The following is a 27740-nucleotide window of genomic DNA, read 5'->3' as shown; positions in this document are numbered from 1 at the left end:
CTATTTGGAAACAAAAACAAAAAAAATGAAGGAGAAGAAGGAAGTAAAGAAAAGTATATAAATGAAAAAAATAATAATAATAAACAAATATAAGATTGATAACATAAAATAAATAAATACGGCGGATAGGAACGAAAGACAGCGTGGAGAAAAAGAAAACGGTAATCGAAGGCAGCTAAGTTTGAGAGTGAATGTAGAATGGTTTTAATGAATGAAAACAGAAATGAAATCACGGTTATAGATTGAGCGACCAAAGAAAGAAAGAAGTGAAAGAGTGAATTTTCGCGGGATAATGAAGATGAAAAGGCGATAGATTAATTGAAGAATTTATAAATGAAGTGAAAAATTTTAGAACCTGTATTTAGTATGTGTCGTTGAGTATGGTTCTATAGGTGCGATGCATATGTAAACGTGTGTTTATGGGTGTGTTGTTTGTGTATTAGTATACGTGTTTATGCGTTTCTGTAGCTGTGTGTTTGAGTGTGGGTGTGTGTGAATTTGTAGGTAGGTGCGTAATGGATGTGTGTTAGAATGTATGTGCCTAGGTTTCAGAATGGGCGCTCGTGTGTGTTTGTACGTATGTGTGTGTGTATGTGTGTGTTTATGTGCTCGCGCAATGCTTGTGTGTGTGTGTGTGTATGGGTTTGATAAAATGTGTTGTGGAGGGAATGAGTTAATGGGTTTGATAATGTGTATTTACGCGTGTGTGTGTGAGTGTGTAAAGAGTGTCGAGAAGGAAGGAAAGCAAAAAAGTAGAAGAAAACTAGCTATTATTATTATTATTATTGTTATTATTATTATTATTATTATTATTTTTATTATTAGTAGTAGTAGTAGTAGTAGTAGTAGTAGTAGTAGTAGTAGTAGTAGTAGTAGTAGTTGCTGCAGAATAAGAAAGCGGAGGAGGAAGAGGAGAAAGAAGAAAAGAAGGAGAAAGAAAAGAGGAATAAAAGGAGAAATGAAGATGAGGAAGGAAATGTATAAGTAGTTTAAGAAGAAGAAGAAGGAGAAGAAGAAGAAGAAGAAGAAGAAGAAGGAGGAGGAGAAGAAGAAGAAGAAGAAGAAGAAGAAGAAGGAGAAGAAAAGAAGAAGAAGAAGAAGGAGGAGGAGAAGAAGAAGAAGAAGAAGAAGAAGAAGAAGAAGAAGAGAAGAAGAAGAAGAAGAAGAAGAAGAAGAAGAAGTAAAAGGAGAAGTAAAAGTAAAAGAAGATGAAGAACAAAACTAAAAGGAATATTTCGGAGACGAAGATGGCGGATAAAACAAATGGCTGCAAATGATTAGATTAATGAGTGAAATTAATTTGGTGAGTGGAGAAGAAGAGTGAATAACTGTTTGAATGAAAGAGACGATGAATAGGGGGAATAAAAGTATAGGAGTGAATAAGCGAATACTTAACTAGAATGAGGAAAATATGTGTCATATACGAGTGGTTGCGTGAAGGAGTGAGAAACAAAAAGAGAATGTGAATCATGAGTGAATGAGAAAGATGAATGAGTCTGAAAGAGAGGGATAGAAATGAATGAATTATTGCTTTATATGAATGATGGGAATAAATATTGTGAATGAATGAATGAGTGAGAGATTGACTGAATGGATAAGTGAATTGAAAGAGTGAATGAGTGAATGAATGAGTGAATGAAAGAGTGGGTGTAAAAGGAATGAAAGACTGAATGCGTGAATGAGTGAAAAGGCAATGGGGAAGAAATTAAGAGAAAAAAAAGAAGAAAAAAATTTTAAAAGAAGTAAGAAAAGAAAATGAGTGAAAAAATAGTACATGTAAAAAAAAATAAAATATGATTTATAAAAAACAAATATAACCGAAGAAATAAACCAAAATAAAAACACAAAAATAATGAACCCGTAAAAAAGCAAAAGGGAAGGAATAAAAAACAAAGAAAGAAAAATAAAAATGAAACTAACCAACAAAGACATAATAATAATAATAATAATAATAATAATAATAATAATAATAATAATAATAATAATAAATAAATAAAAATAATAATAATAATAATAATAATAATAATAATAATAATAATAATAATAATAATAAATAAAAATAATAATAATGATAATAATAATAATAATAATAATAATAATAATAATAATAATGTTGTTGATGATGATGATGATGCTGATGATGATGATAATAATAATAATAATAATAATAATAATAATAATAATAATAATAATAATAATAAAAGTAATAATAATAATAATAATAATCTGAAGATTCATGGCAAATTGTTCGCATGTATTCCACTCCATTAAACATTCTGTGGCCGAATTGATTCTGACGAAAGGAAAGTCGAGTAGCTTAAAAAAATCTTAAAGAGCATCTCCTCGTTCTAATCTCACCGACATTATCAACTCCACCACCACAACCATAGCAGAACCATCACGACCATGAAAATCTACACGACAATGCTATCACCAGCACTACAACCGCTACCGTCACAACCACAACAACCATTGCAGTCACAACTATCACAAACATAAAATGCTTCCACACAAAAACTATCACCGCCGCCACAGCGACCCTCCCCCTACACTACCGCCGCCACCACCACTACCACCACTGTTACCACTACCACCAAAACTATCACACGAAACGTCGTCAACACCATCACGACCATTATCACAACCCCCAAAAACTACAACACAAAACTATCACCACCGCTACCACCACCACCACCACAACCACAACTGCAAATAACCCCAACACTATTCCCAATAACCCCCACCACCACAACCACCAACACCAACGCCACCCCCACCCCACCACACTTATCACAACTACGAATTCTTCCAACACAGATCTACCGCCATCATCGCCACCAGTACCATCAACACTACGCCACCACAACCACTACCATCTCCCCACCACAACTACCAACACCACCACAACCACCAACACCACCACAACCATCACAACCACGAAATGCTACCATGCAAAACTATCACCAGCACCATCTCCTCACCACCGTCACCGCCTCATCAACCGTTACAACTACAAAATGCTACCACACAAAAATTTTGCCAACACTGCCAGCACGAATATGACCACCACGACTAACACTAAAAACACTACTACAACTACCAACTCCACGACCACTACCACCACCACCACCACCACCACCACCACCACCGACGACCACACCACAGAATAATACCACACACCGTTATCACCACAACCACCACCACCACCACAATCGGGGAGAAATACTATCACTACCCACAATAGTCACCACCAGGCACCAATATCATAACCAATATTACGAAATACCACCGACAGAACTAACAATAATTCCATTACTATCACGACCACCGCCGTCAATACAATCAACACTAACAACAACAACAACACCACCACAAACAGCAACATCAGTAGCAGCACCAATACCACCTCCACCACCACCACCAACAACAACAACAACAAGAATAACAGTTATAACTACAACACGTCTAGCATCAACAGCAGTACCACCGACACCACCTCCACCTACTACAATTTCAACACCTCCACGACCACCACCACGACCATCACCACCACCCCCGCCGCAGCCACCACAACCTATCTATCGTACACAACAGTCCTGATGTTTTAAAAGCCAGCCTCCCTCATGCGTCACTCACCGTACCTCTTATTCTTTTCACATCAACGCCAGCATTACTTCTCCAGCATCTTCTCATCTCCTTCTTCTCATTTAATATTCCAGTCTCTCTCTTTCTTTCTCTCTCTCCCTCTCTCTCACTTTCTCTCACCCCATTTTTTTGTCTTTCTTTTCCTTGCTCATCCTTCGCAACAGTCTGTCATCATTGACTTAAATGCTGTTCCGTTATTGCAGTTATTCTTTGATGGTTCAATCTTAACGTTGCTGTTCTTGCGATGTTTCACAATGAAACGCCGACTGCAGTTTGCGCATCAGTTCTTCTGGCGGCTGCAGTGGCATAAGAAGTGATAAACGGTGCGATTTAAAAAGCCCTGCATGCAAACAAATCCGCTCATACACACACTCACACACTCAGATACACACACATATACGTACATATGCACATCTTCCGAAAGATCGATATATGTGTGTGTGTATGTGTGTGTGTGTGTGTGTGTGTATGATTGTGTAAGTGTGTGTCTATATATATATACATACACACATTGAATCAAAGTGAACAAGGAGTACTGTTGGACATTTCTAATCACTACAATTGTTTCCACGCAACGTAGTTCTCCAGGCTTGTAGGTATTAGGTAAATTCTGAAGGTAGACGAAGTTCTTAATATAACATAACCATATATATATATATATATATATATATATATATATATATATAGAATTCTCTTAGAATTCGCTTAGAATTCTCCCCCCTCTCTCTCTCTCTCTGTCTGTCTCTTCAGTTTCTCTCACTCACGCTTCTCCTTGTCTCTTCATAGCTCTCATTCTATCTTACTCCCCTCTTTCAAATATATAAATTCTCTCTATATTTCTTCCTTCTCTCCCTATCTCTTCAGTTTCTCTCCCGCTTCTCTTTGTCTCTCCATTACTCTCTTCTATCTCTTCAGTTTCTCTCCCGCTTCTCCTTGTCTCTCCATTTCTCTCTTCTAACTTACTCTCCTCTCTCGGATACATATAAGGACATAGACGCTTCTCTCTCTTCCTTCAAGCTCTCAGTCTCTCCTCTTCGCTTCTCTCTTACTCTCGGCTCCCAATTTCTCCTTAAGTACATAGACGCTCCCTTTCTCTACTTTCTCCCTACCCCCTATTGCACTATTAGATTAATATAAATTAATATAATATTATATAATAATTCCTCCCTTCCTCACAATCACAATCTCTTCCTCTCTCCTCCCTTCTCCTTTTTCCCTCACAGCTTCTCTCTCTCTCCCCGCTACAACGGAATGGACAACATGCAAAAATTAGAGGTGAATGCAAACACTGGCGTCAACAAAAGCCAGCGTAACTGGACGAAAGTAGAGCTGGAAGTTTTCATCAGAGGATGGAGCTCGGCCGACAGATCGCAACCAACTAAAAACATAGCGGCGACCCTGAAAAGCCATGGCTTTATGAGGACGTTGGCGCAAGTAGAGAGGAAGAAAAGAGAAGTCAAAAGGGCCTACACTCTCATTGCACCACACATGGCTTTGCTAAGCCAAGTCCTCAAGGTGGACAAAGACAAAGAGAGAGAGATGGAAACAGGAAACACCAACCACAGAGTGTCAAAAAATGACACGCCCACTGCCACAGTCGAAGAAGGCAAGCAGGGCAAACAACAGATAGGCGGCGATGAGAAAACAGAAAATAACCACCCGGATGAAAATACCTATGCAGAAAGGATCCAGTGGACAACCGTCCAACGGAGGAAGAAAAAACAGAGAGGAACTGGGGACAAGAAAACCCAGATAATATGCAAATTCTTCCGGAATGGAACCTGCTGGCATGGAGAAAGAGGGGAAGGATGCAGGTTCGCTCATCCCAGGCCCTATGGAAATTGCATCAAACCCACTCGACCAAAATGCCTTAACCAAAACCAGAACAAATACAAGCTGCCCCAGAAATATGCAGGCATAGTGCGTAATGCCCCAACAAGGAGAAGGCGCACATTTGCAGAGGAAATGCAGACGGCGGCAGCAGAACAAAGAAATTTTGTGGAAATAGCAGAGAAAATTGTGGGACAACTGGCCTGGATACATCGTCTTCAGAGCCAGGGGCACTCACAACAGCACTCAAGACCACCACAATCAAGGGACCCAGGGTGGCCACCGCTGACACCAGCCCAGGTGCCACACCGTCAGCCTTTATTGACACCCCAAATATCTCACCAGTGCTTCTGCTGAATGTCAGAGGTCTGGTGAAACCACTAATATGAGTAAAATTCCTTACCTTAGGGACTTAAGCACAAGCAACCATGCAATATGCATAGCGCTGACTGAAACGCACCTGTCAAGCAGTATAGCAGATGCAGAAATACACATACCAAAGTATACTGTTTTTCGGTCAGACAGGAAGGAAAGAACTCATGGTGGGGTTGCCCTGTACGTCCGTGAAGATGTCACACCCATAGTACTGTTGACACACTCAAACTCAGTCTGTGACACACTGATAGTACACATGAAACAACCGAAAATAGTAATATGTGTCACATATCGGCCACCAGACACCCCTAGTCATGAAGGAGTGTTTGAAGATAGCCTCAGAAGAATAGAAGAAGTCCTGGACAAACTGGACCAGGGTAACACCATTCTACTGCTGGGAGATTTTAACCTTCCGAAAGTCAAATGGCCAGATGGCCATCTCCTCCCTGGAATGACATCACTTGAACAGAGACAGACAGAGTCCTTGTTGGCTCTCACACGCAAGTTTTTCATGGAGCAAGCAGTGCTTTGGCCAACAAGAGGTGAGAATGTCTTGGACCTCTGTTTCACAAGCAACCCGATGCTCATCCACAACATAATGGTAACACCAACAATTCTCTCAGATCACAACTTAGTAGAGGTAATGATATATGGTATGAGAGAGTTAGTTGAGACGCAGCCATTAGAAAATACCACAGGCCTATCCAGTCTGAACTTCCATAAGGCAAACTGGAAGAAGATCAACGAAGAGATCCGAAAACATGACTGGAGTGACTTCATCACCACACAAGACACCAACACACATTTCCAACATTTCATGACAACAATACAGAACATATGCCATAAGTTTGTCCCGGAGAAAAAAGCCAGCGGGCATAGGAACGTTATTCCAGAGACAGGAAAATACTTATGAGGCGAAGAGCTAAGCTCTCGAAGCAACTGAATGCACGGCAGAGAAACAATGAGGGACTCCACCTGAAACTTTTTGAAACGGAAACTGCACTCAAACTTTCCTATGGAGGAGAGGGCAGAGAGAGAAGCCACGGCCATAGAGAATATTAAAACAAACCCTAAAGCCTTCTTTAAATTTGCGAAAGAAACCACCTCGGTACACTGCAAGATTGGCCCACTCTTTGATAAAAAGGGCTCTCTAACTGAGGACCCCCAAGGGATAAGTGAAATACTAAAGGAACAGTATAAAAGTGTGTTCACATCCCCTCTGGGGCACATGCAAATCACAAACCCAGAAGTTTTCTTTGATGCCACAACACTCCAAAACCAAACAACAACCATCGACCACATAGACATAACAGAGAGGGATGTAATATCTGCCATAGAAGAAATGAGAATAAACTCAGCTGCTGGACCAGATGGATTCCCAGCAGTCCTCCTAAAAACATGCAGGCATGCCCTAGCGGGACCACTGAAGAAGCTCTTCAGTGGTTCCTTGGCTAACGGTAAACTGCCCAGGGCGCTAAAAGAAGGCACCATATGCCCTATCCACAAAGGAGGGAGTAGAGCAGAGGCCAAAAACTACAGGCCAGTCTCCCTGACGTCACATATAAGTAAGGTCATGGAACGAATCATCAGAAAAAAACTGATCACGTTCCTCGAAGAAACTAACCGTCTCACTGACACACAGCATGGCTTTCGCCCAGGAAGAAGCTGCCTTACGCAGCTGTTACAACACTACGACTGGGTACTGAAACAACTACTGGATCGCTCACAGGTGGATGTGGTATATCTCGACTTTGCGAAGGCCTTTGACAAGGTCGACCACGGAGTGATATGTCACAAATTACTCAGAGTCGGCATAACAGGAAAAGTAGGTGAGTGGATACATGACTTCCTGAAGGACAGAAGCCAGATGGTTGCAGCCAATGGAGCCCTCTCGGGAAAGACACCAATAGCAAGCGGGGTGCCACAGGGCACAGTCTTGGGACCCTTGCTGTTTTTGGTGGCGCTCTCTGACATGCCCTTGGTAGCACAAACAACATCCCTCACTAGCTATGCTGATGACACAAAGGTAGCACAGGCAATCAAAAACCCAGCTGATGCCGACCTTTTACAACAAGATCTGGATGCCATATACAAATGGGTTGAAGACAACAACATGCAATTTAATGCTGGTAAATTTCAAGCCTTACAATATCAAGCTGTAAACACATATACATTACAACACAACTATACTGGTCCAGGAGGGATCGAAATCCCAGTATCGAAATCAATACGGGACCTGGGGATAGACATGAGTGACGATGCATCTTTTTCTTCACACATCGCGAAGGTGGCGACAATGTGCAGACGACTCACTGGCTGGATCCTGAGGACATTCCGGACAAGAGACTGCGAGACCATGTTGACACTATGGAGGACATTTGTCCTAAGCCGCCTGGACTACTGCTCCCAACTGTGGTCACCGCATAGTGTCAAACTAACCACAGAGCTTGAGACAATCCAAAGACATTTCACCAAGAGGATTTCCACCATGAAAGAAAAGAACTATTGGGAGAGGCTTAGGGAACTCAATTTGTACTCCTTGGAACGAAGACGAGAGAGATATGCAGTGATATACATATGGAAAATCCTGGAGGGACTAGCACCAAATTTTGGAATTGAGAGCTGTTCCAATCCCCGTACAGGACGTCACTGTGTGGTGCAAAGGTCCCGTCTTCCACATCCAGGGTAAGGAGCAGATACTGCAATAGCCTGGGGTTCAGGGGCCCTCAGCTTTTCAACAAACTGCCAAGAAAACTAAGAGATCTGCATGATACGGATGTGGACATTTTCAAAAAACATCTAGACAAGCTGCTTTCCGGGATCCCAGATGAACCCACTGCAGGTACGAAGGTAACCTAAGGGCAGCAGCTACAAACTCTCTCTTAGATCAGTGGCCAGCCACGGCAAACTGGACTTAGAGAGGGTAGCAACAAGGCGGTGCCCCAGCATGGCCTCAGCCGGATGGCTGAAGCAGGTAAAAGAGTAAAAGAGTATATATATATATATATAGTCAATAATAATAAAGTGTAAAATTAATTAATTAATTTGTAATTAATAATTTGACCAAGCAGTGTTCAGTATATAAAAGGACCATTTACGGTAAATTTAAACATTACTTTATATAATTAGGGTGTAATTATATATATATATATATTAAATATATATATATATATATAAAATATATATATATATATACAAACATATATGTGTGTATATATACACTTCTAAGTTATGTATCATACGTGTAGTTTACTTTTTTCTCCTTGTTTCTTTCTTTCTTTCTTTCTTTCTTTGTTTTTTTATAAATAATACATGAGATTATTATAAAAAATAAACCTCCACGAATCTAGACATAGCTAAATAATATATTGACTGCAAACCTCCAGCCTGTCGTTAATTTGGGTCCCTTGTCTGTCTATGAAGATAGCTTCCTTATTCCTTAGATTCCTCAAATTTCTTTCATTGGCCTCAATTGTAATTGTCATGCTTTTGTCGGTGTTCCGACATCTATCTAGACGTTTTCTGAAGGAGGAGGCTCTCGCGTTTAGATGTTTTTTGATGCGAATTTGTAACGGTCGTGTGTGTGTATGTATATGTGGAAACCTTCTCACCCGATATTCGAAACTTTAAATAAAGCTTTATGGTTTGTGTATATTGCCCGTTGAAGTATATTGTGTATATTGCCATGTAAAGTTTCGGAGGTAAATTGCGAAAGCAATGCTTCTCATCGCCGCCGATAGAAGAATCACATAAGGAAAAGAGTGGGTACTTTCGAAAAAACACGGATATTTCATGCAGAATTTAGGCAAGTTGCTTCAAAACACACCGACAGTGTAGTGAATAGATGAAGCTTGGTCTGCAATAGGTGCGAGCGTGTACGGTCTCAGAATGTATAGAAAGGGAAACTTTTTCTGTAGCTTTTAGCCCCAGGAGATCATCGTTTCCAACTGGATTTAAGCACACTATCTGTGCCCTTATGGTATTTGCAAAGGGAGGCCATCCCTTTGCAAATACCATAAGTGCACAGATAGTGTGCCTAAAGCCAGCTGGAGACGATGATCTCCTGGGGCTAAAAGCTACAGTAACACCCCCCTCCTTTGTAGTTAGCCATATTGAGATGGCTATTATACTTTACATTGTCGAGCGGTTACTGTTTACATCTCGTTCTGAGATTGAATAATGAAACTTTTTTATTTGAAATTTATTTGAAATCTGAAGGTACAGAAGTTTACTTTCAGCCTAGGAGTATCAAATAAATGAAGAATGGAATTATTGGTTCGCATTTAGTTCCATTATTTTTAATATTGTATGGCTGACAAATATTATCATCTGAGTAAAGATGGGAGAACGATATAACACTGTCATATCGATTAGATTGAAACACAGTTACCTTATCATAAGTTTGGTATGTAAATACATATACGTACATACATATATGTATGTATGTATATTGAGAAATAGGAGGCAGTCAGAATTTCAGATAATTCTTTATTAGCGCTTTCGTTCGTTTTTCGAACCCGTCAAGATAAAATCAAAGTCAAAATCAGATACATTTTTGTTTTGTTTAGAAGAGGAAAATATAGTTTTTCTTCTTTTGGAAAATGGAGTGGAGACAGAAAGAGAAGCAAAGAGGTGGAAATAGAGAGGGAGGTTTCAAGACGACCCAGAAGGAGAAAAATAATAAAGGGTGGGGGAAGGATAGATCTATCCTTTCACCAACCTTTATTATTTTTACCCTCTTTCTTGACTGTCCTGAAAACTGTCAATTTCCCCCTCTTTGTTTTTCTTTCTTCCGTTTTTTCTTTCTTTCCTTCTTTCTTTCTTTCTTTCTGTTTCTCTCTCTCTCTCTCTCCTTTTTTCCAAAAGAACAAGAATAATATTCTCCCCTTTTATACAAAGCAAAAACAAGCATCTGATTCATATAAATGAATAACGAATCGTTCTCTTTTTACCCTTTTGATTTTGATTTTGAGTTGACGAGTTCGAAAAACAAACGAAAGTGCTAAAAAAAATTGCCCAAAATTCTGACAGCCACCTTTTTCACAATATATAATATCTGCACACCACTTCAAACACACGTATAATAATGACGTTTATTCTCCGATTTGAAGCTACAATTGTTTGAATATACACAAATGAGCGAAAAATGGTGAGCTAACGTCAGGCTAAATCGAACTCACAAATCGACGCTTTCATGGCTCCATACGAATCCGATTCGCCAAACGCTCAACTATCAATCTCAGTCAAATTTAGTTAACATACACTTAAACTGTCTTGATACTACATAATATTTTTATGCACAAACCCGAAAGGCTTTGCGAGTTACGGAGAGAAAGCTACTATGGAAGGCTCAAAGTATAATAATTGTATAATACCTGTACAGAATGATATTTATTCTCCTATTTGAAGCGACAAATTTTAAAAAACTATAAACGACGCGTTTATGGCCATTTGCGAATCTGATTGGCCAAACACGCACCCATCAATATGAATATGTTTAGATGTGTGTGTGTGTGGTATATGTACATATATGTGTGTATGTATGTATATATACATGCATACATCTATATGTATATATGCACACACACACACATACATACACATAGAGGAGGGTAAAATAGCTAGGCAAATAAGATTTGCATTACTTTCTGGTGTATATGCATGCGTGCGATCATTTGTCTGGAGTAACGCGAATACTGCGGAATAACGCGAATACTGCGGAAAGAATGCAAAACTGTTCATTTGTCGACTACTACATACCACAACAACAACAACAAGAATTACTACTAATGTCGCTGCTGCTGCTGCTACTACTGCTATTACTACAATTACACTTGCCCTATGCATTGCGCTAGCTCTATTCTACAATATAGCCAGGCGTTGCCATGTCTTCCCAGTTAGGACGAAATTCACAACCAAAAATGGCACATGTAATAAACGATGCGTGTTGAAAGCCAATAACATACGGTGAACCATTCTGCTTTTGAAATCATTAATTGATGTAAATAATTGCTCTATATACATTATATATTCCCTCGCTGAACAAATATCTACGACAGATGATGACTTAAACTAACATGTAATTTCCCAGCGCTTGATTGAATCAAATTCAGTGATAACTCATTATGGTAAATGCTACTACACAATAAGAATGTAGTTATGTCACTGCGGTTTATGTTTTTCTTGGATTTATTAATCCTGTGTTGTTATATCATACTTAATGTGGTAGATAACGATATCTAAATCTGATACATCCTGATGTATTACAGCATAAGCCTCGAGTTGATTCCTCTGTGAGCAACGACACTAAATAGTTTATAATGAAATAAATAGAATATACGAACGTGTAACATGATTTTAGTCCTTGGGTAGCAACAGTTATTTGCTACTTATATACCCCTAGAAAGTATGAAAAAATGGCTATTTTCTTCAAACTTTGCTTTTCTTACATTTATTCAAAACTCGAAAGAATCCGCTGTTGCCCTAGGACTCTGTTCCAATGTTAAGAACTATAGCCATTTTATTATTATTTTCATTTGTAGGTGATTATACTTAGGTGGATTTTCCATCCATACTCCCATTACTCCTACTCATGATTAGAAATGCACATATTGTCAATCACTAAGGGACATGCTCAACTGTTTAAGATCAAACCACTGACAAGTAAATATGTAGTGTTGAACAGAATATTTGTTATAACGATATTTCTGCTTCAGCAACTCAGCGCTGAATCTGATTGAAATGTAATGGAAAATAGGTTAGTTTCAAAACACTGACGTCCAGATCACAAAAACAAATTTTGAAAGGAATAGTAATTATTTCCTTTGATTTCTAGATAGAAGCAAAGAGGAAATAACACTTACTGACCAAAAACACCAAGTAAATTTGTGTTATTGAGCGGAATATTTGCTATAATGATATTTATGCTTAAGCAACTCAGCACTGATTCTGTCTGAAATGTAATGAGAAATAAGTCAGTCACAAAAGCAAAGTTTGAAGAGAATAGTAGTCACTTCCATTGGTTTCTTAATAGAGGTAAATAGAAAAATAACAGTTACTGACCAAAGACAAAAGGAAAAAGAATTGTTACACGCTGTTATTACAAGCATAACATTGATTTTCCGGAATTTTTGGTTCTAAAGCTGTTTCGGATTTCAGAATGTTTTCCAACTACGGTTTAGCTTTTGGCGTGGCATTCGTAAACCGCCCAAGTCCCGCTGAGGTACTGTAGTATAGGATTGTAGGGACATTAGAAAACGGGAACTGCGTAAGTCCAGAGCTAGCATCTTGTCTTCAGTCCTTGCAGAACCACCGATCCGCAATATGTGGCTGAGCCTTCCGAGCATGCATCAGACAGATCAACCAGAGCCGGATACACTTGACCTGTCCTCTACCCCATCTGATGTCCTCGGTCGTCGACGACAACGGCAAACAAACTAATAATAATATTTTTTATGTAAGATTCTAGTAAACTTATCTAGCAACCGGGGGAATTTGAAGTTCGTGAACAAAAACTAGGATGGGATGTACGAGATTCCACATCATTAGTGTCCGAAAAATTGGCGTTGTCCGGCCATATAACTGGACAATTGCATACGTTCCGAAAAGAACATGCATGGTTCTGCTCAAGTTCCACATGGTAGAAACAAAGTGAGGGCAGAAACTAAAAGCAATCTCTTCATGCGGAGGAGTTAAAAGACGGGTGATTGGGAAAGAAGTTTATGGTGAATGAAACTACTCTAAACCTAGCATATAGATCAGAGTACAATAGATAACCGAGGACTTCAGTCTTTGGCGGTAAAAATGATTCTGGATCAGTGAGTTCCTTCATCATCCTTAGCTGTGACCTCCTTTATATCAGAAAGACTGCATTATCCATGTGTTCACATATTTTATATACCATGTATACGTTTCTCACATTCCCCCTAATTTTCCCGTTCTCCTCATCATTTTTATGGAAACCTTCACACAAAAAGTAATTTTTCCTTGTTATGTACCCCTAATTGATGACGCTCGTAAATAAAACATCGAGCTGGCAGAATCGTTAGCACGCCGGACAAAATGCTTAGCTGCATTTCGCCCCTACTTTACGTTCTGGGTTCAAATTCCGCCGAGGTCATCTTTACTTTTCATCATTTAGAGGTCGATAAAATAAGTACAACTTGACCACTGGGATGGCTATAATCCACTTGCTCCCAGTTTCGAAAATGGTGGCCTCGTGCCAAAATTTGAAATCATCATCATCCTCATCATCATCATCAGCAGCAGCATAGATATTCTGTGCAACTCGCTGCTGTCCTTGAACATGGGCGCTAAACCAAGTAATCCTTCTCAGTAGGACTCTGTTCCAAGGTTAAGAAATAAAGCCATTGTATTATTATTATTATCATTAGTAGGTCATGATACTTAGGTGGACTTTCCTTCCATTTACTTTACATTGCACGCGCGGGAATTAGGATTTAAAATTTACGATCTGAAACGCTTAAGATGATGTGGATTATTTTTAGGAAAAGCTACGGTAGATGCTGTTTTAAAACAGATCTAGATGGCGATTAATTTTAGATTCTTTCTATGTTATATGACTCAAACGCATTAACTGGTTTTCTGCAACGATTAATTCTTATTCATATTATGTTATCATAGGAGAGAGAGATATATGCTGAGATCACGAAAAATAAAACCTGTGTTATTAGAAGAAAGTATGTAGGATGAAGGGAGGAAAACAAGGATAATCTGATCAGAGAACGGCCAGTTTCCAACCGCAAAATTCACATTAGAAGAATGGATGGAATGTAGACGCTATAGTGATTAGTTCCAACCATATGTGTTCTGAGTTCTATTTTCGAAAAAGAAAGGACAGCGAAACATAACGAAAATACATACATACATATAGATAGATAAATAGATAGATATACGTATATACATATATAAGATTAGCTGAGTTAGCGGTTAAAATAACCATCTAAGGGATAGAAGTATCATTTATACTACTGGTATATTACCTAAGTTTAACTATGGGCATACATATGCAAACATGTTATGCTCATAAATTATGGGTATAAACAAGGGTAAGCGTGAGATTATCAACAAACAAAATTTAATAGAGAAAATGGAGAAATATTAGTGACTTAGATCAATTATTTATTAATTCGAAACTAATTGACTGCATCCCGTATAACAGCAGTTTCTGCTTCCAATTTTGTATGGAATTGCCATTGATATACTAAAAATAATTATCATATTTGGTAATAAAACAGATCTGAAACTTGGAGCTTCATCAGAGTGAAGAATAAATAAATAAATAAACTAAAATTGATGTATGTACATACAGAAATGTATATATAAATTGTGCGCAAGTACCGGTATGTCATTGCGTAGTTACATGTGAATTCTTATTCAAACCTCACTAATTTATACACACACACACACATATATATATATGTGTGTGTGTGTGTGTATGTATATATATATATATATATATACATATATACATATATACATATATATACATATATATATATATACACGAGCAAAACACCCCCCCCCCGTCCAATGGATGGTGCTGAATCATATCTGCTGAATAAAAAGCAATCAGTGTTTTCTTTTGAATTAAATTTTTGGTTTTGTTTAACGAAGTTAAGGCAAAAAAATAATAACTTCTTGGGAAACCAAATAGTCTTTCCTTCCTTCATGCCAAGTTTCAAGAAAATATCTCTTTTGCATCTTACTTTTTTGGTCTCTTAAATATACTGCATTTTGCGGCATTATTTGAAGCCGACCGGCTTTTTTGCGCAAACTGCACGTGCATCTTTCTCGCGTACGCGTAGTATCGATCGCAACAGATGATGTACTTGCACGTACAAATGTACGTTCCCACGGCTTTATCGATCGCATTCTCACCTGGAATCGATTTTTGTAACTTTTTCAAGATTTGTACACGCCCTGATAATGTGAGTATCTACATATCAAGTTTGAACGCAATCGGATGAGGATGCCCGAAATTCTAGAAGACACACAGACAGACAGAACGGATTAAGGTGAATAAATACAAAATATGCAACATATCAAGTAGTAATGCAGTACGACCGTATACATATATATATATATATACACGAGCAAAACACCCCCCCCCCGTCCAATGGATGGTGCTGAATCATATCTGCTGAATAAAAAGCAATCAGTGTTTTCTTTTGAATTAAATTTTTGGTTTTGTTTAACGAAGTTAAGGCAAAAAAATAATAACTTCTTGGGAAACCAAATAGTCTTTCCTTCCTTCATGCCAAGTTTCAAGAAAATATCTCTTTTGCATCTTACTTTTTTGGTCTCTTAAATATACTGCATTTTGCGGCATTATTTGAAGCCAACCGGCTTTTTTGCGCAAACTGCACGTGCATCTTTCTCGCGTACGCGTAGTATCGATCGCAACAGATGATGTACTTGCACGTACAAATGTACGTTCCCACGGCTTTATCGATCGCATTCTCACCTGGAATCGATTTTTGTAACTTTTTCAAGATTTGTACACGCCCTGATAATGTGAGTATCTACATATCAAGTTTGAACGCAATCGGATGGAGGATGCCCGAAATTCTAGAAGACACACAGACAGACAGAACGGATTAAGGTGAATAAATACAAAATATGCAACATATCAAGTAGTAATGCAGTACGACCGTATACATATATATATAATGTATTACCATTACCTCAATATCTCGCTCCTGATTCATGATTTAAAATTAATAGATAGTATGTATATCTTTCCAGATATACTACATGTAAGTACCTTGTGCGGTCTTTATAGAAACCACCTAATAATTTATTAATTAATCACTAGAATGGTTATCAAACTGATTCTACATAATATTCCTTTTTGATTTGTATAATTGATATATATATACACCTGTCGACTATTTTGGTTATGATATCATTTTCGAATTCTTAAATTTTATTTTTATACAACATAATATTGTTTATGCACGTTCCGCAATCGTTCCCCTCATAAATTTTCCATGAATTAACATCTTAAGTTTGTGTCTTTCCCCTTTAACTGGTAACAAGCATCATGATTGAAAGTCTTCCCCTACCCTGCCTCTTTTTTTATAGATAGTTACTTCTACGAAACTGAGTTTTCCCAATGTCTTATTTCCTTTCTCTTGGGGAAAAGGAATACCTATAATAATATTCATGACCATACCTAGCCATGAGCTATCAACTCACACTTGTTCTTTATTTAAGATAAACACAGTCTTCTAGACTCAGATTTTAATAGATGATAAAGCGATAAATAAATTAGAAATTAATTACAAGCCTTACAACCCTGAGAACCCACTATGCTTCATGCGATTCTTACAAATTGCAGTCTATTCTTAGGCACTTTGCTACAATAGCGACATAATTTTCTTCCATCTTCTTAGTCTGTTAAAATATTTAAGAAAAATCATATTAATGTGTCCTACTTGTTAAAAAATTCTATATATTGTGTAGCTGAAGATAGCACTGCATTTAAATTGATGTAATGATTGCATTGTTCAATTAAATGGGGCCGCTTGGAACGGTCGTACTGCATTACTACTTGATATCCTGTTGCTTATTTTGATTTATATATTTTCATTTATTTATGAAAATAAACAAAAGACGAAGGCAGGTGGAAAACAAACGAACAATTGTATTAGTATGGCGCTCAGGAAATATAAATAAAACAAGTATTTAACGTTTCGAGCCTACGCTCTTCAACAGAAAGATACACAGAGAGAGAAAAACACAGAAAGAAGGAGAGAATATATACATATAGTTAATCCAAACCTGAAAACACAAAGAGAAAACACAAAAACGCGAGGACATGGAACAAGTATAGTGTTATTGGACGCTCAGGAAATGAAAGAAAGAAGGAGGATTTAATATATATATATATATCAATATTGCGGTCGCACAAGGAGATATAGGTGGTCGCGTGCATACGTGCATATATATGTATGTATACGTTCGTATATGTAATTATATCGTATGTTGTATATATATTTGTATTTATGGACTATCTGAGTATATTCCACTGATGAAGGCAGAGCATTTCTTATGCAGAGCCAGAAATCCGGGATCTGGAATTATCCAGTAATTGTTTTGCTAGTTTATTTTGTCTCTATCTCTTCTCTCCTGGTGCTGTATGAACATTTAATGTGGTTTTAGAGTCAAATTTTTGCTGCTATCTCCAGCGTGTTGGTATCTCTTACATACCCTAAATTATAATTTCATATATATTGTAAATGTTCATAATAACACTTCCAACCAGCTAACATCATACGGCATGAGAGCCAGTGCCTCGTAGTGCATCTTATCCGTTGAGGATACGGGTATTTCTGGCTTTTCAATTTACGATTCTTTTCGTTATTGGCACGAGGGCTTAAAATTTCTGCTCCACCTCCGGGTTTCACTTGATGAATATCAGTGAAAATTTGTGTTTGTAGTCGTCTTCTGGCTGCTATTTTTAACGTGTTAGTGTCATTTCTAACAACCTTAATTATTGATATATATCTATATCTATATCTATATATGTATATATATGTATATATATATATATATATATATATATAATATATATATATATATATATATATATATTATATATATATATATATATATATATATATATATACATATATAAATCACAATAAGGGTGAAAAAATTGAATATTAATTAATAACATCAATTTAAAACACCAAGTGGCCTAGCGTAAAAAAACTGTGATACAGTAAAAGTTATTAATGCAAGTAATAAGAGAGAGACCACATGTGGTCACTCTAACGCTAGAAATAGATCCGCAAAGGGAATCAACCACTAAAGAATTGTTCTCAAGCATTAATTCAACACGCCAAGAATGTAAGCGGGCAGGACAAATGAAAAATAACGAAAAAATAGATTAACGAAAAAAATAGATTGTTTCATCGTTAATAGATTGTGTAATTTTACTTACATAATCATTTTCGAATCCTCAGTAGAGTATACCAAAAATATAATTTGCTGAACCGAACGCCAAAATCCATACGAAGCCGAGCAAAGGCGAACGGCACAGCCGATTATATTTGCAGTTATGTTCAAATATCCTCATTTTTGGCGCGTTGAAAATACTGAATGTAAATACTACCCCAGTAATTTACTGCCGGTTTGAGAAGATATTAATTTATAATTAAAATCACAATAAGGGTGAAAAAATTGAATATTAATTAATATCATCAATTTAAAACACAAAATTAATGCTTGAGAACAATTCTTTAGTGGTTGATTCCCTTTGCGGATCTATTTCTAGCATTAGAGTGACCACATGTGGTCTCTCTCTTATTACTTGTATATATATATATATAATATATATATATAATATATATATATATTATATATATAACATTATTGGTGAATTGAAGAAATGGAGCTGAACGCAGATTGAACAGAAATCGTTTTATTTCATTCTACACGTGTTTCGAAAGGCACAAATTACCAAAATCCGATTGAATAATGGGACCATATTGTGTCTTTCTCTTCAGGAAGAAAAAAGGAAATCCGTTGGAAAAACAAAAACAGAACAGAGGCGGAGCAAAAAACAAATCGAACTGTGCTCCTAAGAGCCCATGTCGAAACTGTTTATCAGTGTATGTTGAGAACCGGTGGCTGAAGAATTCAACGGGTCAGGCATCGGTCAATCATGTGGGTGAGGGTGTATATTTGTTCTTTGTGACCGAGAATAAAGTTCTGACTATTTAAAGAATATTGGATGTTTTATAAGTGGCGAGAAAAAATCTACTTAGAGACGTGTGTGTGTGTATACTGTTCTATATATTGTGTGTTGGCGTAGGGGTAGAAAAACTTTTTTGTGTACGTGTGTGCGTTTGATCGTTCGGCTGTCAGTGGCTACTGCCGTGATAACCGTTGGGTGGCAGAAAGAAAAAAATAAAAAAATTATATATATATATTATGTTTTATGTGTGTGTGTGTTCATCTAAGCCTACCTTGTCAAGGAAACCCCCGCTGTGAAAAAACCAAGCCCCGTTTGTCTTACAGGAGTAATTCCCCTTGCAGTGGTCAATCGTAGATATCTTAAAGGCTATTTCAGAATTTGTTACCAAGGGCTATGGGTGCTGGTATTATTTATAAACGCTATTTAAAGGCCAGATAAGTGTAACGCCGCCAATGGGGGCATCGAAAAGCCGACTGTAAGAGCCCGTTTACCATCCGGCCTCTGGCAAACAAAATATGGAAGAGTTCGGAGACACAAAGGTTGCACTGTCTTCTGCCCCTATCAAATGGGAGGGCCACCGACAAAATTGACCATTCCAGCCTATAGCTTAAGTTCGCATCCTTCAGTCGCCATATTAGCTTACTGAGTCCCGTGGTCTGGCGCTTGTTCACGTCCCGAAAAGTTGCGTAATGGTTGGAGACACGCAAAGACAATCTTGAGGATGATGCCCCTACATAAGTGAAGGCATCTGAGTCCGTGTAAACCTTGCATTGGTAGACGGCGTTTTTGATCTTGGAGTTCGCCGACGTGAATCTTAATCTGCTAGGATTGGTTTCTGAAATTAGAACTGCGTTCCTGTCACTATATTCGTTCCGAGACCTGCAGCCGCTTACTACTCTATTTTCCACTACGTCACTATTAACTATAGGAATAACCCCTGATTCTCCACTATCTATCAGAGTGCTGTCATTGCTACTGCCCGTGGTACTGCTATTGCGGGAAATGATTGCTGGGGATGCTAATGGGGCTCTCTACCCTACTCCCATTGTTACCGTCAACCACAACACCCCTATTTATAACTATACCCCTAGTGGGTACTCCCTGGCTGGAGCTGAGATTATGTGTCACTGTACTGGCTCTCATATCATTATTACTACTATAATTATTCCTACTGAGAGCATTAAACCGGGAGCGGAAGAGGCTGTGCCTCCGGAAAAAGGTGATAGGGTCTTAGTAAGTAGCCTATTATTATGGGAGGCATTATTCTGGGCGAGGTTTTTAGTGTTGGAGAAAGCTATCCTAACTTTATGTGAGTTAACCGTGGAGTAATATTTGGAATTTCTGGGGAAGTTATTGGCGATGGCTTGTCTAAACATGAGGGGGAGGTTAGTTCTAATCTGCTTACCAAAGGGGATTACAAACCATATATGCTTATTCCTATCAGTGTGATGGGTCGGGACGCCAGCTCTCGCATTCGGGTGGGTGATTCTCGGATGAATAACGGGTCTTGGGTTAGTGTAAGACCTCCGGACCGATAATTATCCTTGTTCGCTAAATTAAATGCGGGAGCGACTACCCCGGCATCCGCCGCGCTCCCGTCCTTACTTAAAATGTTAATGTTATTATATACGGCCCTATCCTGATGACCGAATGATGGCATCGGAAGGGCCGGATCAATATAAATTACCTTCTGCCTATAACCGGCCTTGGATAGTGCGGCGTTATAAAATTCCGCTTTCTGCATAAAAATATCGGCACTGGCGGACAAGCCAGACAATCTTAGAGAGATGTTTTTAACCAAATTATCTGTTACGGTTTTGGCATGATTTGAGAAGACACTGACATACATACTTCAAATTAGTGGAAGGCTTATGGTAAGGGCAGTATGAGTCGCTATTAAGGTTAAGTGTAACGTCTAGGAAATTAGCCTTGGTGAGTTCATTATCAAAAACTATACTCATGCCCATTCTATTAAAAAACCTAGCTAACCTGCTCTTAGTTTTCTGCACTATTCTGTTCGTGGTGTTTTGCAGGTAAAACAGACAATCGTCACGATACAGGCCGCCCGCGATCTCCGGGAATTGATCGGACAATTCGTAGAGAATATATATTCCGACCAAATCGGCTATCTGCGCACTATCCGAACTACCCATAGGCACATCAAATTCATTGGGAGTATTTTACGGATCCACAACTTATTATCAAACTTAATAAACGATTTCCTGGCAACTAAAATGATATCTAAAATGATATCTAAAATGTTTTAATTTCAATTATCCGCACCAACGCACGGTTGCAACGCCAGATGGTTGTACCTCCAACCGTGCTGTTTACTGCTGTGATTTTTGCTACTAAGGTATCGGTTAAACTGTTGATTAATCCACTACAAGATTATTCATCTTTCTATTTCACATAATTTTATATATATAATATATATATATATATATATATATATATCTATATATATATATATATATATATATATATATATATATATAACATTATTGGTGAATTGAAGAAATGGAGCTGAACGCAGATTGAACAGAAATCGTTTTATTTCATTCTACACGTGTTTCGAAAGGCACAAATTACCAAAATCCGATTGAATAATGGGACCATATGTGTCTTTCTCTTCAGGAAGAAAAAAGGAAATCCGTTGGAAAAAAAAAACAGAACAGAGGCGGAGCAAAAAACAAATCGAACTGTGCTCCTAAGAGCCCATGTCGAAACTGTTTATCAGTGTATGTTGAGAACCGGTGGCTGAAGAATTCAACGGGTCAGGCATCGGTCAATCATGTGGGTGAGGGTGTATAGATGTTCTTTGTGACCGAGAATAAAGTTCTGACTATTTAAAGAATATTGGATGTTTTATAAGTGGCGAGAAAAAATCTACTTAGAGACGTGTGGTGTGTATACTGTTCTATATATGTGTGTGTTGGCGTAGGGGTAGAAAACATTTTTGTGTACGTGTGTGCGTTTGATCGTTCGGCTGTCAGTGGCTACTGCCGTGATAACCGTTGGGTGGCAGAAAGAAAAAAATAAAAAAATTATATATATATATTATGTTTTATGTGTGTGTGTGTTCATCTAAGCCTACCTTGTCAAGGAAACCCCCCGCTGTGAAAAACCAAGCCCCGTTTGTCTTACAGGAGTAATTCCCCTTGCAGTGGTCAATCGTAGATATCTTAAAGGCTATTTCAGAATTTGTTACCAAGGGCTATGGGTGCTGGTATTATTTATAAACGCTATTTAAAGGCCAGATAAGTGTAACGCCGCCAATGGGGGCATCGAAAAGCCGACTGTAAGAGCCCGTTTACCATCCGGCCTCTGGCAAACAAAATATGGAAGAGTTCGGAGACACAAAGGTTGCACTGTCTTCTGCCCCTATCAAATGGGAGGGCCACCGACAAAATTGACCATTCCAGCCTATAGCTTAAGTTCGCATCCTTCAGTCGCCATATTAGCTTACTGAGTCCCGTGGTCTGGCGCTTGTTCACGTCCCGAAAAGTTGCGTAATGGTTGGAGACACGCAAAGACAATCTTGAGGATGATGCCCCTACATAAGTGAAGGCATCTGAGTCCGTGTAAACCTTGCATTGGTAGACGGCGTTTTTGATCTTGGAGTTCGCCGACGTGAATCTTAATCTGCTAGGATTGGTTTCTGAAATTAGAACTGCGTTCCTGTCACTATATTCGTTCCGAGACCTGCAGCCGCTTACTACTCTATTTTCCACTACGTCACTATTAACTATAGGAATAACCCCTGATTCTCCACTATCTATCAGAGTGCTGTCATTGCTACTGCCCGTGGTACTGCTATTGCGGGAAATGATGCTGGGGATGCTAATGGGGCTCTCTACCCTACTCCCATTGTTACCGTCAACCACAACACCCCTATTTATAACTATACCCCTAGTGGGTACTCCCTGGCTGGAGCTGAGATTATGTGTCACTGTACTGGCTCTCATATCATTATTACTACTATAATTATTCCTACTGAGCATTAAACCGGGAGCGGAAGAGGCTGTGCCTCCGGAAAAAGGTGATAGGGTCTTAGTAAGTAGCCTATTATTATGGGAGGCGATTATCTGGGCGAGGTTTTTAGTGTTGGAGAAAGCTATCCTAACTTTATGTGAGTTAACCGTGGAGTAATATTTGGAATTTCTGGGGAAGTTATTGGCGATGGCTTGTCTAAACATGAGGGGGAGGTTAGTTCTAATCTGCTTACCAAAGGGGATTACAAACCATATATGCTTATTCCTATCAGTGTGATGGGTCGGGACGCCAGCTCTCGCATTCGGGTGGGTGATTCTCGGATGAATAACGGGTCTTGGGTTAGTGTAAGACCTCCCGGACCGATAATTATCCTTGTTCGCTAAATTAAATGCGGGAGCGACTACCCCGGCATCCCCGCCGCTCCCGTCCTTACTTAAAATGTTAATGTTATTATATACGGCCCTATCCTGATGACCGAATGATGGCATCGGAAGGGCCGGATCAATATAAATTACCTTCTGCCTATAACCGGCCTTGGATAGTGCGGCGTTATAAAATTCCGCTTTCTGCATAAAAATATCGGCACTGGCGGACAAGCCAGACAATCTTAGAGAGATGTTTTTAAAACCAAATTATCTGTTACGGTTTTGGCATGATTTGAGAAGACACTGACATACTTCAATTAGTGGAAGGCTTATGGTAAGGGCAGTATGAGTCGCTATTAAGGTTAAGTGTAACGTCTAGGAAATTAGCCTTGGTGAGTTCATTATCAAAAACTATACTCATGCCCATTCTATTAAAAAACCTAGCTAACCTGCTCTTAGTTTTCTGCACTATTCTGTTCGTGGTGTTTTGCAGGTAAAACAGACAATCGTCACGATACAGGCCGCCCGCGATCTCCGGGAATTGATCGGACAATTCGTAGAGAATATATATTCCGACCAAATCGGCTATCTGCGCACTATCCGAACTACCCATAGGCACATCAAATTCATTGGGAGTATCTTTACGGATCCACAACTTATTATCAAACTTAATAAACGATTTCCTGGCAACTAAAATGATATCTAAAATGATATCTAAAATGTTTTAATTTCAATTATCCGCACCAACGCACGGTTGCAACGCCAGATGGTTGTACCTCCAACCGTGCTGTTTACTGCTGTGATTTTTGCTACTAAGGTATCGGTTAAACTGTTGATTAATCCACTACAAGATTATTCATCTTTCTATTTCACATAATTTTATATATATATATATATATATATATATATATATATATATATATATATATATATATATACATATAGATATATGTATGTATATATATATATGTATGTATGTGTATATATATATATATATATAGGCATATATATATATATACATATAGATATATGTATGTATATATGATGTATTCATGTATATATGTATCTGTACATAAACGTCTGGGCTCTGGGTGATTGTATTAGCATGTATATGTGCGTCTGTATAAAAATATATACGAGTGTGTTGATGCATATATACATACATATATATAGATACATGTATATATATATATATATATATATATACATGTATATATATATATATATATACATACATATATATATACATATATACATACATGTATATATATATACATACATATATATATTCATAGATATATACCCATGTATACACTAACTATACATATATATGTAAGTCGTATATCTATGCACTTGTATATGCGTGTATATTTTAAATGTTTATATATATATATATATGTGTGTGTGTGTGTGTGTGTGGTGTGTGTGTGTGTGTGTGTGTGTGCTGCATTGTGAGTAGAAACAAACTTATGCAGTGCACGGTATGTGCGTTTTAAAGCACTTGGGGCGCCTTAGAATTTTATGCCTGATTTGTACATTTGTCGCTTCAATATTTCGCACTATTAACTCTATTGTAAATCCACATCATGTTATATTGATGTTAAACTTTTTTCTATACCATTAAAGCACCGCTTATCTTTTTTCTAAGTTTTTTTTTTTTATCACAACTCTTTTTGTCTTTGTTTTTCTTCCTCTGTCACATCTTCCGATATGTCTTTATGTATCTGCCGCTACCTCTCATTCAAATCCCTTGTCTTGTTTTATTCTCCATATATATATATATATATATATATATATATATATATAATTTAGCTCAGTACAGACGTAGATAAATTAAATATAAAAAACAAAAAGCCATAGATATGTCTGCTATACATGAATATGTGGAAAATACATACATATATATATATATAATATATATATATATATACATACCCACTTGTATATATACTTAGCCATGCGAGCATTAATATATAAATGTACGAATCTCTAAAATGTATTAATAAGCACCATATATATTTGTGTAGATGTAAATATTGGTTTAAACATACGAATTTCTACGTAAGGAAACGCATGAATATTTATATATACATAGAGATAGATAGAGAGAGAGGGAGAGACAGATAGATAGATAGACTGATAGACAGGTAAATATAGTACAGCTATATTATGTATATATATATATAGATATTTATATATATATATGTATGTATGTGTATATATATACATACATATATATATCAATCTATCTATCTATATATATATATAGTACATATATATACATACATATATATGAATGCTTATGTATATACATGTATATGCATGTATATAACTATATTTATACATGTACATATAGTTATATACATACATATACATATGCATATGTATATGCATATATATGTGCATATACATCTGTGGATCTACATATATATACATGCATATGTATATATAAATATATATATATAAATATGTATATGTCTCTCTCTCTCTCTATATATATATATATGCATACGCATATGTATATGTTTATATGAATATATAGATATACACTATTTATATGTATACATATGCTATATACACATACATATATACCTGTATTTCTATGTATATACATAGAAGTGTTTGGTAAAATATATAGAGAAAAACTAGGAAAATGTGAAGGGATCTTTTAGAAAGGATAAAATAATTTTCCTAAAGAAATACTGAAAGCGGAAAGAAAAAAAGGGTTACAGAACCAACTCTGAACACATATATATAACACATACATTTACCGTAACATTCACATACACATCTTTTCCCATCTCCTTCCTTAGTGGTACATATAATGTATTATCACTACATTCGTTAATAAGTTCAATATATACATATATATGCATTTATACACATTTACGCATGCACACGTGAAGAAAATAATAAGTCGAGAGTATGTTTGACCTGAAGTGAAAAGACACTTAGGCGTCATTTGTCACTGTAATGGCTAATGGCGAATTTCAACGCAGTCGTTTCTGTGGTTGTCACCGTTTCTCTGAAGTAGAATTTGCGACTAAAGATGGCCGCATCAAACCTAATCCCCTCAACGTCTACTTAATTCAGCCATAACTCAACAAGAAGCTTTACAATCTTGACACCGATTTCTTCCTCGAAAATTTGTTTTATATTTTTTCTTGTTGAATGGCTTGGCAAAAAATAAAAATCAAACAAAAACATGAAGGTAAATCAAAAAAATAAAAGATAATAAAAATAAAGACAATAAATCTAAAATGAATAAGAAATGTTTGATGACTCTCACCTGCAATATCTTCAATATTCTTCAACGTCAAATGCTAAAAGAAAAAAAGGGATATTATAAAATGACAAAAACACTACTTCCGTTCCTATATTTATTGTTTTACTCGTCATGAATCTGACAGTAATTCTGCATGATGTTTCCATAGTGATGTTTGTTTAACAATGCTACGTGTTGTCCTATGTATGTGCATCATCTTCTTCGAAAGACCCAGTTCGCCCTTGTTGTTACGGTATATATAGTTATTGCTTATATTGTTTAACTGTACTTCTCCCCATCCCCAACCAGTTCTTTTGTTATCCAGTATAATACATCGAGGACTGCATTATCTGTCATGTCCTACATTTTTTCGAAAAAGTTATGATATTATTTAAGGAATATTTAGCAGTTATCCTCTAACGATCATGAATCAATATATGGACTTCGAGATAATGCTGTAGTTCTCAATCTTGTTTTTGCATACGGACGCTTCTGATTCATATCTTATTCCACTGGGTCCTTATAGCTATTCCTTAAA

Source organism: Octopus sinensis, linkage group LG13 (assembly GCF_006345805.1).
Source record: "Octopus sinensis linkage group LG13, ASM634580v1, whole genome shotgun sequence".
In the NCBI taxonomy this organism is placed as follows: Eukaryota; Metazoa; Mollusca; class Cephalopoda; order Octopoda; family Octopodidae; genus Octopus; species Octopus sinensis.
Note: the sequence above shows the minus strand (reverse complement) of the source record.